The sequence below is a fragment of the Peromyscus eremicus genome, chromosome X (genome assembly GCF_949786415.1).
Source record: "Peromyscus eremicus chromosome X, PerEre_H2_v1, whole genome shotgun sequence".
NCBI lineage: Eukaryota > Metazoa > Chordata > Mammalia > Rodentia > Cricetidae > Peromyscus > Peromyscus eremicus.
The window spans coordinates 84,381,004-84,396,758 of NC_081439.1; the positions used below are offsets into that span (position 1 = coordinate 84,381,004).

At 40.9% G+C, this 15,755-nt stretch overlaps 4 non-coding genes across 4 annotated transcripts; all 4 read right to left on the reverse strand.

Annotated features, from left to right (window-relative positions):
* Positions 1-4,194: 4,194 nt before the first annotated feature.
* On the reverse strand, positions 4,195-4,266 carry Trnaa-ggc (transfer RNA alanine (anticodon GGC)). Its single transcript has one exon. It is a non-coding gene; the product is annotated as a tRNA-Ala (tRNA).
* A 508-nt stretch (positions 4,267-4,774) lies between these two features.
* On the reverse strand, positions 4,775-4,846 carry Trnaa-ugc (transfer RNA alanine (anticodon UGC)). The gene has a single exon. It is a non-coding gene; the product is annotated as a tRNA-Ala (tRNA).
* Positions 4,847-14,005: 9,159 nt separating this feature from the next.
* Trnaa-ggc (transfer RNA alanine (anticodon GGC)) lies at positions 14,006-14,077 on the reverse strand. Its single transcript has one exon. It is a non-coding gene; the product is annotated as a tRNA-Ala (tRNA).
* A 503-nt stretch (positions 14,078-14,580) lies between these two features.
* Positions 14,581-14,652, reverse strand: Trnaa-ugc (transfer RNA alanine (anticodon UGC)). Its single transcript has one exon. It is a non-coding gene; the product is annotated as a tRNA-Ala (tRNA).
* Between the last annotated feature and the right edge of the window lie 1,103 nt (positions 14,653-15,755).

Sequence of the window (15,755 nt, forward strand, 5' to 3'; positions counted from 1 at the left end):
TGGGAAGACATCCCTGGCATGCCTGATACCATTCCACTCAGTCAGGGTCCAGTCACCCACTGGCAAGCCTGGGTCCTCAAAGCCAGGCCTGACAGGAAGACAGATATGTACCCGCCTGGTGCTGCAAGGGTGCTATTATGAGGAGAAAATGGGTGGTGAAGAACTGGGAGGGAACGAGTAGCTGAATGGTTCTTCTGCCGTGGAAAGAGGTGGAAAGGAAGAAGTGAAGGTGGTGAGGGACAGGTTGAGGTGTGTGGTCTTCCTGCCACTCTGGGCCATGGTGGCATCGGGGTCCTCTTGCCACTCTGGGAAATCAGGACTCAGGCTGCTGCCAAGGGCCATGCCAGGGTCTGACTTGACATCCTTGGCTCCTGTTACCATGGAAGGCCATGTGGATACCCGAGGTCTGGGCAACTGCCATGCACAGGCTCCTAAAGAGATGTCCCCATCCATCGTCCCTTGTGCCCGACTTTCTCTGAAAGCAAAATGTCTTCGTAGACCTTTGGGCTACCTGAAAAAGCACACTGGGAGAAAGTAGGTGTAAACAGGGCTGGAGGGATGTCTCAGGAGTTAAAAGTGCACTTTGCCACTACAGAGGACCTGAGTTCAGTTTCCAGTACCCACCTGGAGGCTCTCAATTGCCTGTAAGTCCAGATCCAGGGGAACTGATGTCCTTTCCTGGCCACCATGGGCATATGCACTCATGTGCATATATTCCACACACCAACACACAGCATTCTCAGGAAGGAAAATAAAAATAAATCTAAAAGAGAATCATCAATCTAAATATCCAACCTAAACACCTTCATGTTCAGAGTCATGAATTTAAAAACTTCTTAGATATAAAAAGCACTTTTGATAAGTTGAGAAGTGGATTGTTAGGACTTCCATAAAGTCACAGATGTCCACTCTTCGAAGTCCATGCCTGAGAAATGTAGACAAGCCCCTGCCTGGGGAAATAAATGTTTGAAAATCATGTATCTGATTAAGGACTCCTTGTATCTAGAATGCAGAAGGTCTCACAAATGTCATTAAGATAAGATTTGCTTATGTGTGTCCATGTAATAGAACAGAGATGATTCTAAATGACCAAGTGTATAGATTTTATAAAAAATGTAAATGGATAGAAATTTACCAAGCAAAGAAAAAACTTTCAGATTGCATGTTAAGGTAAAATCTGAAACTACTGCCTTTCAAAGCACATTATCCATTTCAATGTTACATTGAACACTTAAAAATGAACAAAAACAAAGATACATGCCCAACTAGGTTCATATCAGCACTATTTGTAATATGATGTATGTGATGGCTAATCTGAGTTGCCAACTTAACTACATCTGAAATCAACTAAAACCCAAGCAGCTGGGCACTCCTGTCAGAGATTTTCTTGATTGGATCATTTGAAAGGAGAAGACCCACCCTAAATCTGGGCTACACCGTTGTTGGAAGACCACATAAAAGGACGTGGAAGAAGAAAGCTTTTTTTTTTGTTTGCCCTCACTGTCACCAGCAAGTTCCTCTATCCTGTTTCTGAGGCATCCCCTTGCTGGTGTTAGAACCTACATTTTTGGGACTCCAATATAGACCAAAGACCAGTAGTAGCTCCCTAAGAATCTTCTAGAACTCCAACACCAAATTGGGACTGCTGAGACATCCAGTCTTGTTGACTGAACAACTACCAGATTTTTGGTCTTTCTGTCCAGAGACAGCTATTGTGGGACTCGCTGGACCAAATTCTATCAGTTACCTTCCTTTAGAGCAGTGGTTCTCAACCTGTGAGTTTGACCCCTTTGGAGGTCAAACAACCCTTTTACAGGGATCGCCTAAGACCATAGGAAAACACAGATGTTTACATTATGGTTCATAACAGTACCTAAGTTACAGTTATGAATTATGAACTTTGAAGTAGCAATAAAAATAATTTTATGGTTGGGGGTCACCACAACATGAGGAACTGTAGTACAGGGTCTCAGCATCAGGAAGGTAGAGAATCACTGCCTTAGAGAAACCTGGCTGATACAAGGGGTAAGGAAAAGCTCAGGAATAATAATAGATTGTAATATACTGACTTCAATGCAACAATAATCATGTGGAAAAATAATAAATAGAACAGATTAAAAAAAAACTAACTTTCAGGGTAGATCCTATATGCAGCTATATGAAATTCTGAAACATGATACATACACATCAACCTACCGACTTTCCAGATGAATATGGAACACTCACCAATACCAACTCTACATCAGGCTGCTAAATTTCTACAGAAATGTAAATGCAGATTAAAATGGTCCAATTTGATAAAGACAATGAAAACAATAATTTTAGAACCTAAAGATGGAGTAGTTAAAATATTTTAATTGATAAATACCTATATCAATACAAATGAAACGAAGTTTGTGGTATGATTGAGCATTCCTTGGGTATATGCCCAAGAGTGGTATGTCTGGGTCTTGAGGTAGATCGATTCCCAATTTTCTGAGAAACCGCCATACTGATTTCCACAGAGTGTGCTCACACTCTCTTATGTCCCTCCAGCTCCCTCCCCCAGAACAGCTGTGTGGTGATATTTTCATTGTGCTGAAATGTGATTTTATTTGTATGTTAATAAATAAAGTTTGCCTGGAGATCAGAGGTCACATAGAGAGGTCATACAGGCATAAACAGAAGTCAGGCAGTGGTAGCACATGCTCTTAATCCGATCACATGGCAGGCACAGTCTCTGTGTGGTCAAGGACACAGCCAAGCATGGTGACACAGGCCTTTAATCCCAGTACCAACCATAGAGACTTGGAGGTCTATATAGACAGGCAGTGATGAGGAAGTCATGTGGCTGGGTTTAGAACCAATGATAAGGTAGAACAGGAAGGCAATAAAAACACAAGTTAGACGGGAAGAAACTCTCTGGGGAAGCGACGGTGGCGAGGTGGTAAGATAAGGTAGTAGTGGCTCTTTGCTAGTTCTCTGATCTCTTTGGCTATTATCTCTGTATTTGGCTCTGTGATTATTATTTAATAAGACTGTTTAGAAATTCTTCTATACAGCTGGCCTGGACACGGGCTCCAGCACACCCCTGCACAGAACAGCACACTGAAGAGGCACAATAGTCTCAAGTCTCTCTCCTTCTGGAGACACACTGGCTACAAATCTTAAAGTGCGGGTGAACCTACTTGGGTCTGGGATCCCTGCACCTGCCTCTCCACCCTCAGGAAGATTCCAGTGCTCACCTCCAGGAATCCAAAAGCTCACTCAGTCCAAACATTAGGAATGCTCATTTTCCAGGACACCGCCTGGATCGACATTGGAAACAGTCACCATATTGAACCCAGGTTTCTATGACAACAGCAATGCTTCCCCTGTTCAGTAAGCAGGAATGGTTCTGCCCAGCCCTCCCTTCCTTCCTCTCAAAGCAAGAACTCTTCACCCTTGTTATCACCCGAGAAAGCACACCCACTAGAGAAACTGCCACCAGTAGGAAAGCAGAGCTTTGCTGTTTTGTTCTGTAAACCAAACATATCCCTCGAAGTGTGACCATATTCTACTCACCAGAATATGGTGGTTTCCATGGAAATGTCGTCACATTGTTGTCACTGAGAGATGAGCAATGTCTTCCAATAAATAGCTTTGCATATATAACCTCATAGAGGAAGTTAAAGTCTGGGACACCTTGTGCAGGGACATGCTGCAAAAGGAAACCTTGAACCTGGAACCTCACATATACAAAGCATACAAAGCATGCACTCTACTGCTGAGCTACTTCATTGATGAAAGCACTTAAGAGAGAAAATGATCAGCATTCATATTGACTACAAGGTATTGTGTCAGGTCCTTTCAGGCTATTTTATGGCTTCCAGTTCAGGGTTTTGACAAGATTTTTAGGACATATAAAGAATGAGAAAACAATCTATTTTCAATAAATAATAATAACAAAAAATAGTACCCATTAGTGAAAATGCCACCAGCAAGAAAGCTGAGTTTGCTATTTTTTCTGTGAATAAAACATATCCCTGCAGGCACAACCATGTTCAACTCACTAGACTATGGCGGTCTCCATGGAAAAGTAGTCACAGTCATAGATGAACATTGATGTCATGGTGACAGATGAACAATTTCAACCAATAATTAGCTAAAATTTAAAGTCTCTGGCACCTTGTGCAGAATCATCCTGAAAAGCAAAATATGAAAGTTAAAAGTACTAGGAGATGCTGAGAATCGAACCCGGGACCTCATATACGCCAAATATGTGCTCTACCACTGAGCTACACCTCCGCGTTCGAAGCACTGCTGATCAAAGCCCTTATAAATGCTGAAAGACTGATCCAGCGTACATATTGACTACAAGGCTCTGCATCAGGACATTTGAGTATATTTTACGGCTTCCAGTTTAGGGTTTTGATAAGATTTTTAGGACATATAAAGAATGAGAAAATCTATTTTCAATAAAAATAATTATAATAAAAATAATAGTACCCATTAGAGACACTGCTACCAGCAACAAAGCTGAGTTTGGTTGTTGTTGTTTTTTTTTTTTTCTGTGAACAAAACATATACCAAGAGGCATGACCTCATTGTACTCACTAATCTATGGCAGTCTCCATGGAAAAGTAGTCAAGGTCATAGATGAACATTGTTGTCATGGTGACAGATTTCATCCAATAATTTCATCCAATAATTAGCTATGCACATAATTTCCCCTAACAAAAAGTTAAAGTCTAGGACACCTTGTGCAGAAACATCCTGAAAAAGAAAATTCAAAAGTTAAAATAACAAAAACTGTTGGAGATGCCGGGAATCGAACCCGGGACCTCACAAATGCAAAATATGCGCTCTGCCGCTGAGCTACATCCCCCTTGCCTTAACACAGTTGATTAAAGCCTATATGAATGCAGAGAGACTGAGCTACCATTCATACAGACCTCAAGGGTCTCCTTCACCTACTTTGAGTATATTTTACGGCTTCCACTTTAGGGTTTTCATAGGATTTTTTAGCACATTTATTGGATGAGAAAATAATCTAGTTTCAATCAAAGGAAAAAATAATAATAAACCACCTTTATGCTATTTAAAACAAGGCAGGATAACAATAAATAATACTTTATTCAGGCCCATCAATTTTAATTCAACTTTATGTTGTAGTATTAGTTCAACTTGACACTATCATGTGGAATAAATAATTATGTCTTGCTCACTAGCAATATGATAGCATATCTGAGAGCATGTGAAGTTTCCTGAAACCTTCCTTATCATACCTCTATTCTCTTTTAAAACATGCCTTAGCTTTCATGGCTTAAAGCCAGGCGGTGGTGGCGCACGCCTTTAATCCCAGCATTCGGGAGGCAGAGCCAGGTGGATCTCTGTGAGTTTGAGGCCAGCCTGGGCTCCATAAGCGAGTTCCAGGACAGGAGCAAAGCTACACAGAGAAACCCTGCCTCAAGAAAAAAAAATATACTTTTTTTCTAATTTTGGACAGTCTGATCATCTTGTTCCATAACTTTCCCACACACTATTTATCACTTCATTTATTCTAAAAACTAAATTTGAGGAAACTGTTCATAAAATCCTAATGTGCTGTCACTTTCTGTAATTTATGTATCTCACCACATGCGCTGTAAGCTTCTGAAATGAGAGGTTTGTTACATGTGTTCCCTTTTTCTCACGTCATCTGGTATATTTCTCAACACACGAAATCATTAAATAAATATTTTATATATGTATATATGTATATATATATGTGTATATGCAAGTACTATAGTCAACAAACATGGAAAGAGTGGAAACCTTTTCTTACTCCTGATTTTAGTAGTATTGCTGTGTATTTCTCTTCCTTTAATTTGATGTTGGCTATTGGCTTGCTATACATTACCTATAATTTGTTTAGTTATGGCACATGCAAGATAATCATGTGGTCTTTTTCTCTGAGTTTATTTATATATTGGATTACATTAGCTGTTTTTTGTATGTTGAACTATGCCTGCATCTCTCCAATGAAGCCTACTTAATCATGGTGGATGAACTGTTTGATATGATATTTGATTTTGTTTGTGAGTATTTTAGTGAGTACTTTTACATCTTTGGTCTAAGGTAAATTGGTCTGTATTTCTCTTTCATTCTTGATTCTTATGCGGTTTAGGTATATGGGAACTGTAGTCTCTTACATAGAATTGGGCAGTGTTCCATCTTTTTCTACTTACTGGAATATTTTGAGGGGTATTGGCATTAACTCTTTCTGAAAGTCTGCTCTAAGTCTGTTCTAAACCTGTCTTCAGAAGATGTCTCCAACCATCCACAGACACCCTGAGAAAACTGTCCTAAGACCACAACTGGTTTGTGCTAGTCCTAGGATATGGCTCTAGCCTGTCTGTGTGAATCTGTTTTCACTAGATTTAGTGTTATCACAAGCCTCAAGGAAACTTAGAAGGGCATGGAATCATTTCCAATAAGCCTGAGGGGAGCCCTTTTTGGGATGGCCTAGGAGAGGTACTGTATGTCTGGTGGTCAGACACAAGCTGTGATTGGTTTAAAAGCAAAGCCTCAGTGATTGTGATTGGTGGTAAAAGGCAAGACTGCACTGGGACAAAATACAAACCTGAGTGATGCTGATTGATGCTGAGAGGCAAGGCTGTGATTGTCTTCCAGATGGTTGTAGTTGGTATCAATTACAATCAGGTTGCTCAGGCTTGACTGGAAGATGCTCTCCTGTGCTGTGTGACCTGGTGTTGTAGCATTAGACACAAGAACAGGCCTCTCTTGCTTTGTCCTCCCTTACCTCTGTTCAGTACCATAGCTGATGGGATGGAGTTAGCACCAGCAGAACCAAGTGTAATGGGTCACCCTTGTAATCACAGCTCTCAGCGAGGGCAGCAGCAGGGTCATGTTTCAATGACCACCTGGGCTATGAAGACTGTGTCTCAGGGAAGGAGCATGAGACAGAGGTGAGGGGGAGGACAGAGAGACAAGGACAGGGAGTCAGAGGACAGGGGAATGGCATTGACAGTGGGGATGTAAGGCCAAGTAGGAGAAGAGACAAGGCAACCAGCTGTCGGACGGCTGAAGAAGCAACAGCTGTGAAACATCTAGAGTTCAGGAAAGAAAGAAGGGCAAAAGAAGAGGAACGAGGTCAAGAGAGCAAGAGGGTTGATACTGAAGAAGGAGAAGGGCTGTAAGATGACAGGAAAGAGAAAATGAAAGTCCTTGCTGGGGAGGGTTCCAGAAGTCTATCTACATTTCAGTTTGTATTAAGGGTTAAGGAGCACAGAGTCCCGACCTACCGAAGAGCTCTGTCAGTGGCTCCTGTTAAGGATTGAGTAGCCCTGGTACTTGGACTGCTCTGAAGCTGTGGTGCAAGTTGGAGCCAGGAACTGAGCAATCTGCACCCGGTGGGGCCACAAGATCTGTACTATTGGCAGGGCTGAGGGTCCTGTTTCTATACCAGCCTGCATATGCTCATGACTGGCAGTTGTCAAGTTCAGTGGGCAAGAAAATGTGACAAATCCAGCACTTGAAGATCTCCCCTCTACCCACATTGATTTCTATGTGGGTGAATCAAATGACATCCAGCCAGCCTATTGGCAGCTCTGCCACTGTTTGAAAAAACCTCCATAGATCAGGAAAATCAACAATAGAAAATCAGTGTGCGAACTCTGAACACAAACACAGCAGGGGATATCCTTACATGTGATATAAGCTTAAGTATTAAATGGTTTACAACTGTGTTCTTTACAGTGTATGGGGCCCTGGCGAAAAGAGTGATAAGGTGTATCCTTTTGTGGAAATACAAACTAGAGCACTAAGCTAACCCATGTTAATAAAAAGACTTAAGAACTATGAAGAGATTATCAACCATGACTGATGTCACACTACCGGACCAGATTTCCCTAACTCTTCCAGGTCAGACCATATGCATTTTTTTAAAATAATCAAATGTTTTTAAACTATGAGGAGAAAAACCCTAAACAAGCAAATAAATCATCTCATTCTTATGATATATTTTAAGACATATTGAATGAAGCCTGTCATTAATTATGGTGCATGAGTTTAATCCGAGCACTTGGGAGGCAGAGATGAGTTCAAGCCTTGCATGGACTACAGAATAGTTTCCAGGATAGTCAAGGTTATTCCTCAGAAAATCACTGTCTATAGAAACAAAAACAATTATCAAAAAAGACATATTTGTAGTGGTTACCTGTTACACCTAGGAATGACCTCAGACAGGCTAAGACCTGAGGGGCATGAATGCCTGGTTCTCCCCCTCTCTCTGGGCTTGCATGGTGTGGACTGACTTAGGCAGCAGGAGGAGCGTGGGACAGGACATCAGCCTTCCAGGACTCTGAGATGATTTTGCCTTATTCTGTTTAGTGAGTTGTTCTCTCCAATTTATATCCTAATAAATTCCCTGTACCCCTTAAGCAGACTCCCTTGGATTTCTGGCTACATCTGGTGCCTCCAATGTGTGGGTGGGCCATCATTACAGCCCTAGTGGCTCTTTAAGAGCTCACCTGTCCATGTGGGCTTGGGAGCACATTGACGGGCTTAAAGACACAGGCACAAGGTGACAGGGACCACAGTGTATGTCTGGGGAAACAGGAAGTTCTGGCCTCTGCAGGTGGCAACTGAGCTGCAATTAGCAGGCCAGGGATATTACACCTGGGTGCCAATTGTAGCCACAAGTTTTCTTGTATCCCGCCTGGTCCTGCAGCCTCTCAGTCCCAAGTAAACACACAGAGGCTTATATTAATTACAGACTGTATGGCATATGGCTCAGGCATCTTGCCAGCTAGCTCTTAGAACTTAACTCAACCCATTCCTATTAACCTATGTTTGGCCACTTGGCTTCATGGCATCACCTGTTCTCTCACATCTTGATTCTCCAGGAGGCAGCTCCCAGCATTTGCTGCAACTACACTCTTCTTCATCTCCATGTTCAGTTTGAATATACTGCCTAAAATTATTCTGCCTCACCATTGGCCAAACAACTTTATTTATCAACCAATGAGACCAACATATATACACAGCATATAGAACCACATCCCACAGGACATACTGATTCCAAAAATAACAGCAAATACTCTTGGGGTTAATGGGCTCATTAATAACATAATTTTTAAAAAGACTCAATGGAAATTTGATGACAATAAAAAGTTAAGATTTGTTTTTAATTTTTATGTGTGTGGGTATTTTGCCCGCATGCGTACATGTACAGATCTTGTATTGTTGTGCTGGAAGAGGTCAGTAGAGGATGTCAGATCCACAGGAAATGAAGTTACAGATGGTTGTGACATTCCATATGGAGAACTGACCAAGGGTCTTCAATAAGAACAAGGGTTCTTAACTACAGAGATATCTCTCTAGCTTTTGTAGGACAATGGCATTAGAATTTAAAAGAGAAACCCTAAAGTCTTTAGAGCACTTGTTCCTGCAGAAGACCCAGGTTTGGTTCCAGCATCCACCAGGAGGCTCACAACCATGCACACCTCCAATTCCAGGGGATCTGATGCCATTTCTGACCTCTTTGCCTACCAGGCACCCAAGTGGTACACAGACATTTATGCAGGCAAAACACTCACACATAGAGAATAATATAAATAAACCTAAGGAGGAAAACAGAGAAAGAAAAAACTGAAAAGCTCCAGGGCAGGTAATTGCAAATCTCAGCTGTACCAAGGAAAGAGATAAGCAGAAAAAAGAGAAAAGCTGTCCCATCTGAATTAAGCCTGCATGGCTGACACACAGGGTTCAGAAACAGCCACACGGTAGGGAGGGAACTTTAGAGAAAGGTCACAGTGTCAGGGAAGAAAAGAGAGTTAGTGAAAGCACACCTTGGAAAAGAGAAAAGTGGGCAGATCCTAGAGGCTGTAAGACTGCTGCTATGCTTGAGATTGCTAGAAGAGTGGGCTTATGGGATGAAAAAGCACAGAGAATAAATCCTTCTCTTTAAATTACAAGGTAGCATGGGGGAAAGAAAACACATCAAATCTAGGAATCCAGAATGAGAAAACAATAAAACCCAAGGGATGGAATGGCGGTGCCTTACCTGTGCAGACTCCATCAGTGGAAGGTATGCAATGATGCTTTTCCTCTTCCCAGCTCATCCCATCACCATGGACACTCACGGTGATACCTAGGACTGTGTACACATAATGGAAGTGAGAGCTTGTTCATTTGCCATTACCTTGCCAAGTACTCTCCCTTGTGTGTACTCATGAACTACTTCCATGCCAGAGTCATCACACTGACTGCATGAAAGAGGCAAGGGAAATTTGCCTTACTAGACACACACAACATGTGTCTGCTTTCTGTCTCTTCAGGCCTCAAAATGATTCTTTGAGGTGGGCATCAGTAATTCCTTTCTATACAAGGGCTCAGACAGTGCAATGTTTAGACTCAGGAAATGCTCCACAGGCATCTTTAATGGACTCTTCTGGGCAATACTGGGAAAAATTGAGCATCAAAACACAGAATGCCAATATGACAGGGCAATTTTATTAGGTATTCTGAGACATTCTGAGATAAATCTATATATGAATAAATAACTATGGAGAATATGTAAGCAATATATTAAACACCAGATGATCATGAAGAAGCAGGAGTAGAATTATTACACATCAAACTCATCACAGTAATAATAGACTTAATTAACTTTCACGAATATATTATTAGTATCTGCTATAGCACACAGAAATCATTTAGGCATGGGGTAATGATGTTGGCCTAGGAATAACAGGGAGAAAAATACATACCACACTTGAGCCTAATATGCTCTTAATCTGTGAATGACATGAGCACATTATTAAACATTCAGTGATAACTATGCCTGGCAACTTCAGAGACATATTCACACAAGTATAACAGTATACACTCTGGGAGCCCATTTTCAGGTTCCTCGTGGCTTTACCCAGCAGGTCCGCATAGAGAGGATGATTAGGATCATGGGCCTGAGTTCAGGTGTCTGAGATGGTATACACTTGGCTGTGCTGGGGGAGGTCTTTTGCTCCACCCCTTGTCATTTCTATAAATGCCCTAGGGAAGAGACTGTCGGGGCCCATTGAAATAGGTTCCCGGTCCTCTCAAGGCTATCCAATATTTTCTGTTTACCTCCACAATATAAATCCTTCTATCTAACATTTCCTGCTACTCTTACTCAAGAAAACTCTTGTGGTGTTGGTGAGTAGTTGTCTTCCAATACACAAATTCACACTTACAAATGTCAATGCAAAAACACAGCTCTCACCTCAAAGGAAGAAAAGAGAGTTTATTCTGGAATCAAATATGAGTGTGAAAATATGAGTGGGACAGATTTAGGTTAGAACAAATTTCATGTCACAATGTGGAAACAGTTGCGTGCAGTTTGTCTAGTAAGAGAATGAAGAGAACTATGAATCAAGGCACTCCTTAAGTGCATTGGTGGAGATATTAAGTAGGCTACTATGGTAAAGCAGAGAAACCTCAGCTACAGGCATTAGCTGCCTTATGATAACACTCAGTCCTTTGGCAGAAAATTAAAGCTTTGTTAAAGTGATATTTTCTGATTTTTTTAAATGTCAGGTCCAACTTCATCTGTTAGCGACAAGGTGCTAGGTCAGTCCAACACAGAGGGGCCGAGTTAGAGAACAGAATTGCCTAATAGGAGTACTCCATTTGAACCTACAGTAATTGGACCAGCATGCTATTGGAATCAACATTGGCAAGTAAAAGACCAAAATCTACTGTCCATGCTTACACCCACACATTTACAGACCATTGCCTACTGTGCGCCAATATTTTCCTATGTATCCCATGCTGACATCAAGCCTGTGCAGAGTCTGGGCTGAAAAGAACTGACAATATTGCTGCTGCAGCCTCTCAGGCACTGGGAATATTGGCATATGTACCATGCCTGGAATGTTGGAGAACTGGTGTTGGACAAATATGCAGAGGCATCTTGGTGCAGAAAGGATGGTCTTTCAGCAAACAATGCAGAGGCAAGTGTATATCCATATCCACAAATATAAATATAAATCATATCATGTACAAAGACCACTCAAAATAAATTAGAGAAGTTAAAAATATAAAAATAAGCCTATAAATGTCAAAGAGAACACACAGAAGAAAATCCTTGTCTCTGGGACTGAGTGAAGATTTCACAGACAAGACACCAAATAAAAACCATAATTGAAGAACTGGAAAAGGTGAATCCTTACAATTTAAAAACTCTTGCTCTTCCAGAGGATGGATGAGAACTGAGAAGATAACTCTATGGCTAGGAGAAAAGTTAGAAAAACATATATTCAATAAAGAATTTCTATGAATCATACAGAAAAGCTCACAAAAGTCAGGCAGGAAATAGAAATTGAGAAATGGGAAAGGTTTCAGGTATGTTGTTCAAGGGGACATTGATAGAACTGTCCTTTTTATAAGAGATTCATTAGAAATATTAGTGCCATATGCAGAGAGCATCATGGCAGGGATTCTGAGTAAAGATCATTGCCACCTGGAGGGTGGGTATCACAAAAATGGAAATTAAAATCCCAAACTGGTGCCAAGTATACTGTGTTCCACACCTGAAGTCCCTACAGGAGGCAGCTGAGGCAGGAGAATGACTGAGAGTTCTCAACCAGGATAGGAAACAGTGAATTGTTTTCTCAAAAGCAAATAAAACCTCAAATTACTAAAAACAAAAAAGAAAATCCTCTAACCAACTGCATATTGAAATAATCATCTGAGACATGCTGGGTAATCATTGACTTCTCTTTAGGCTTTACCACTTAATGTCCCACCGATCCTGAGTGAGCAATCTCATCCCCTTTTCACAGAACAGGAAACTGGGATCAGAGTGTGCTCACACTATCTTGTGTCCCTCCTGCTTCCTCCCCCAGAACGCCTAGCCCGGACAATGGCTCCAGGACACCCCTGCACAGAACAGCACACTGAAGAGGCACAATATTCTCAAGTCTCTCTCCTTCTGGAGACACACTGGCTATAAATCTTGAAGTGGGGGTGAACCTACTTGGGTATGGGATCCCTCCACCTGCCTCTCCACCCTCAGGAAGATTCCAGTGCTCACCTCCAGGAATCCATTAGCTCACTCAGTCCAAACACCAACAATGCTCATTTTCCAGGACACCGCCTGGATAGACATTGGAAACAGTCACCATATTGAACCCAGTTTTCTATGACAACAGCAATGCTTCCCCTGTTCAGTAAGCAGGAATGGTTCTGCCCAGCCCTCCCTTCCTTCCTCTCAAAGCAAGAACTCTTCACCATTGTTATCACCCGAGAAAGCATATCCACTAGAGAAACTGCCACCAGCAGGAAAGCAGAGCTTTGCTGTTTTGTTCTGTAAACCAAACATATCCCTCGAAGTGTGACCATATTCTACTCACCAGAATATGGTGGTCTCCATGGAAATGTCATCACATTGTTGTCACTGAGAGATGAGCAATGTCTTCCAATAAATAGCTTTGCATATATAACCTCATAGAGGAAGTTAAAGTCTGGGACACCTTGTGCAGGGACATGCTGCAAAAGGAAACCTTGAACCTAGAACCTCACATATACAAAGCATACAAAGCATGCACTCTACTGCTGAGCTACTTCATTGATGAAAGCACTTAAGAGAGAAAATGATCAGCATTCATATTGACTACAAGGTATTGTGTCAGGTCCTTTCAGGCTATTTTATGGCTTCCAGTTCAGGGTTTTGACAAGATTTTTAGGACATATAAAGAATGAGAAAACAATCTATTTTCAATAAATAATAATAACAATAATAGTACCCATTAGTGAAACTGCCACCAGCAAGAAAGCTGAGTTTGCTATTTTTTCTGTGAACAAAACATATCCCTGCAGGCACAACCATGTTCAACTCACTAGACTATGGCGGTCTCCATGGAAAAGTAGTCACAGTCATAGATGAACATTGATGTCATGGTGACAGATGAACAATTTCAACCAATAATTAGCTAAAATTTAAAGTCTCTGGCACCTTGTGCAGAATCATCCTGAAAAGCAAAATATGAAAGTTAAAAGTACTAGGAGATGCCGAGAATCGAACCCGGGACCTCATATACGCCAAATATGTGCTCTACCACTGAGCTACACCTCCGCGTTCGAAGCACTGCTGATCAAAGCCCATATAAATGCTGAAAGACTGATCCAGCGTACATATTGACTACAAGGCTCTGCATCAGGACATTTGAGTATATTTTATGGCTTCCAGTTTAGGGTTTTGATAAGATTTTTAGGACATATAAAGAATGAGAAAATCTATTTTCAATAAAAATAATTATAATAAAAATAATAGTACCCATTAGAGACACTGCTACCAGCAACAAAGCTGAGTTTGGTTGTTGTTTTTTTTTTTCTGTGAACAAAACATATACCAAGAGGCATGACCTCATTGTACTCACTAGTCTATGGCGGTCTCCATGGAAAAGCAGTCAAGGTCATAGATGAACATTGTTGTCATGGTGACAGATTTCATCCAATAATTTCATCCAATAATTAGCTATGCACATAATTTCCCCTAACAAAAAGTTAAAGTCTAGGACACCTTGTGCAGAAACATCCTGAAAAAGAAAATTCAAAAGTTAAAAAAACTAAAACTATTGGAGATGCCGGGAATCGAACCCGGGATCTCACAAATGCAAAATATGCGCTCTGCCGCTGAGCTACATCCCCCTTGCCTTAACACAGTTGATTAAAGCCTATATGAATGCAGAGAGACTGAGCTACCATTCATACAGACCTCAAGGGTCTCCTTCACCTACTTTGAGTATATTTTACGGCTTCCACTTTAGGGTTTTCATAGGATTTTTTAGCACATTTATTGGATGAGAAAATAATCTAGTTTCAATCAAAGGAAAAAATAATAATAAACCACCTTTATGCTATTTAAAACAAGGCAGGATAACAATAAATAATACTTTAAATTATTCAGGCCCATCAATTTTAATTCAACTTTATGTTGTAGTATTAGTTCAACTTGACACTATCATGTGGAATAAATAATTATGTCTTGCTCACTAGCAATATGATAGGATATCTGAGAGCATGTGAAGTTTCCTGAAACCTTCCTTATCATACCACTATTCTCTTTTAAAACATGCCTTAGCTTTCACGGCTTAAAGCAAGACGGTGGTGGCGCACGCCTTTAATCCCAGCACTCGGGAGGCAGAGCCAGGCGGATCTCTGTGAGTTTGAGGCAAGCCTGGGCTCCATAAGCGAGTTCCAGGACAGGAGCAAAGCTACACAGAGAAACCGTGCCTCAAGGAAAAAAAATATACTTTTTTTCTAATTTTGGACAGTCTGGTCACCTTGTTCCATAACTTTCCCACACACTATTTATCACTTCATTTATTCTAAAAACTAAATTTGAGGAAACTGTTCATAAAATCCTAATGTGCTGTCACTTTCTGTAATTTATGTATCTCACCACATGCGCTGTAAGCTTCTGAAATATAAGGTTTGTTACATGTGTTCCCTTTTTCTCACGTCATCTGGTATATTTCTCAACACACGAAATCATTAAATAAATATTTTATATATGTATATATATATATGTGTATATGCAAGTACTATAGTCAACAAACATGGAAAGAGTGGAAACCTTTTCTTACTCCTGATTTTAGTAGAATTGCTATGTGTTTCTCTTCCTTTAATTTGATGTTGGCTATTGGCTTGCTATACATTACCTATAATTTGTTTAGTAATGGCACGTGCATCCCTAATATCTCCAGTAATTAACCTGAAATGCTGTTGAATTCGGTCAAAGGATTTTCCAG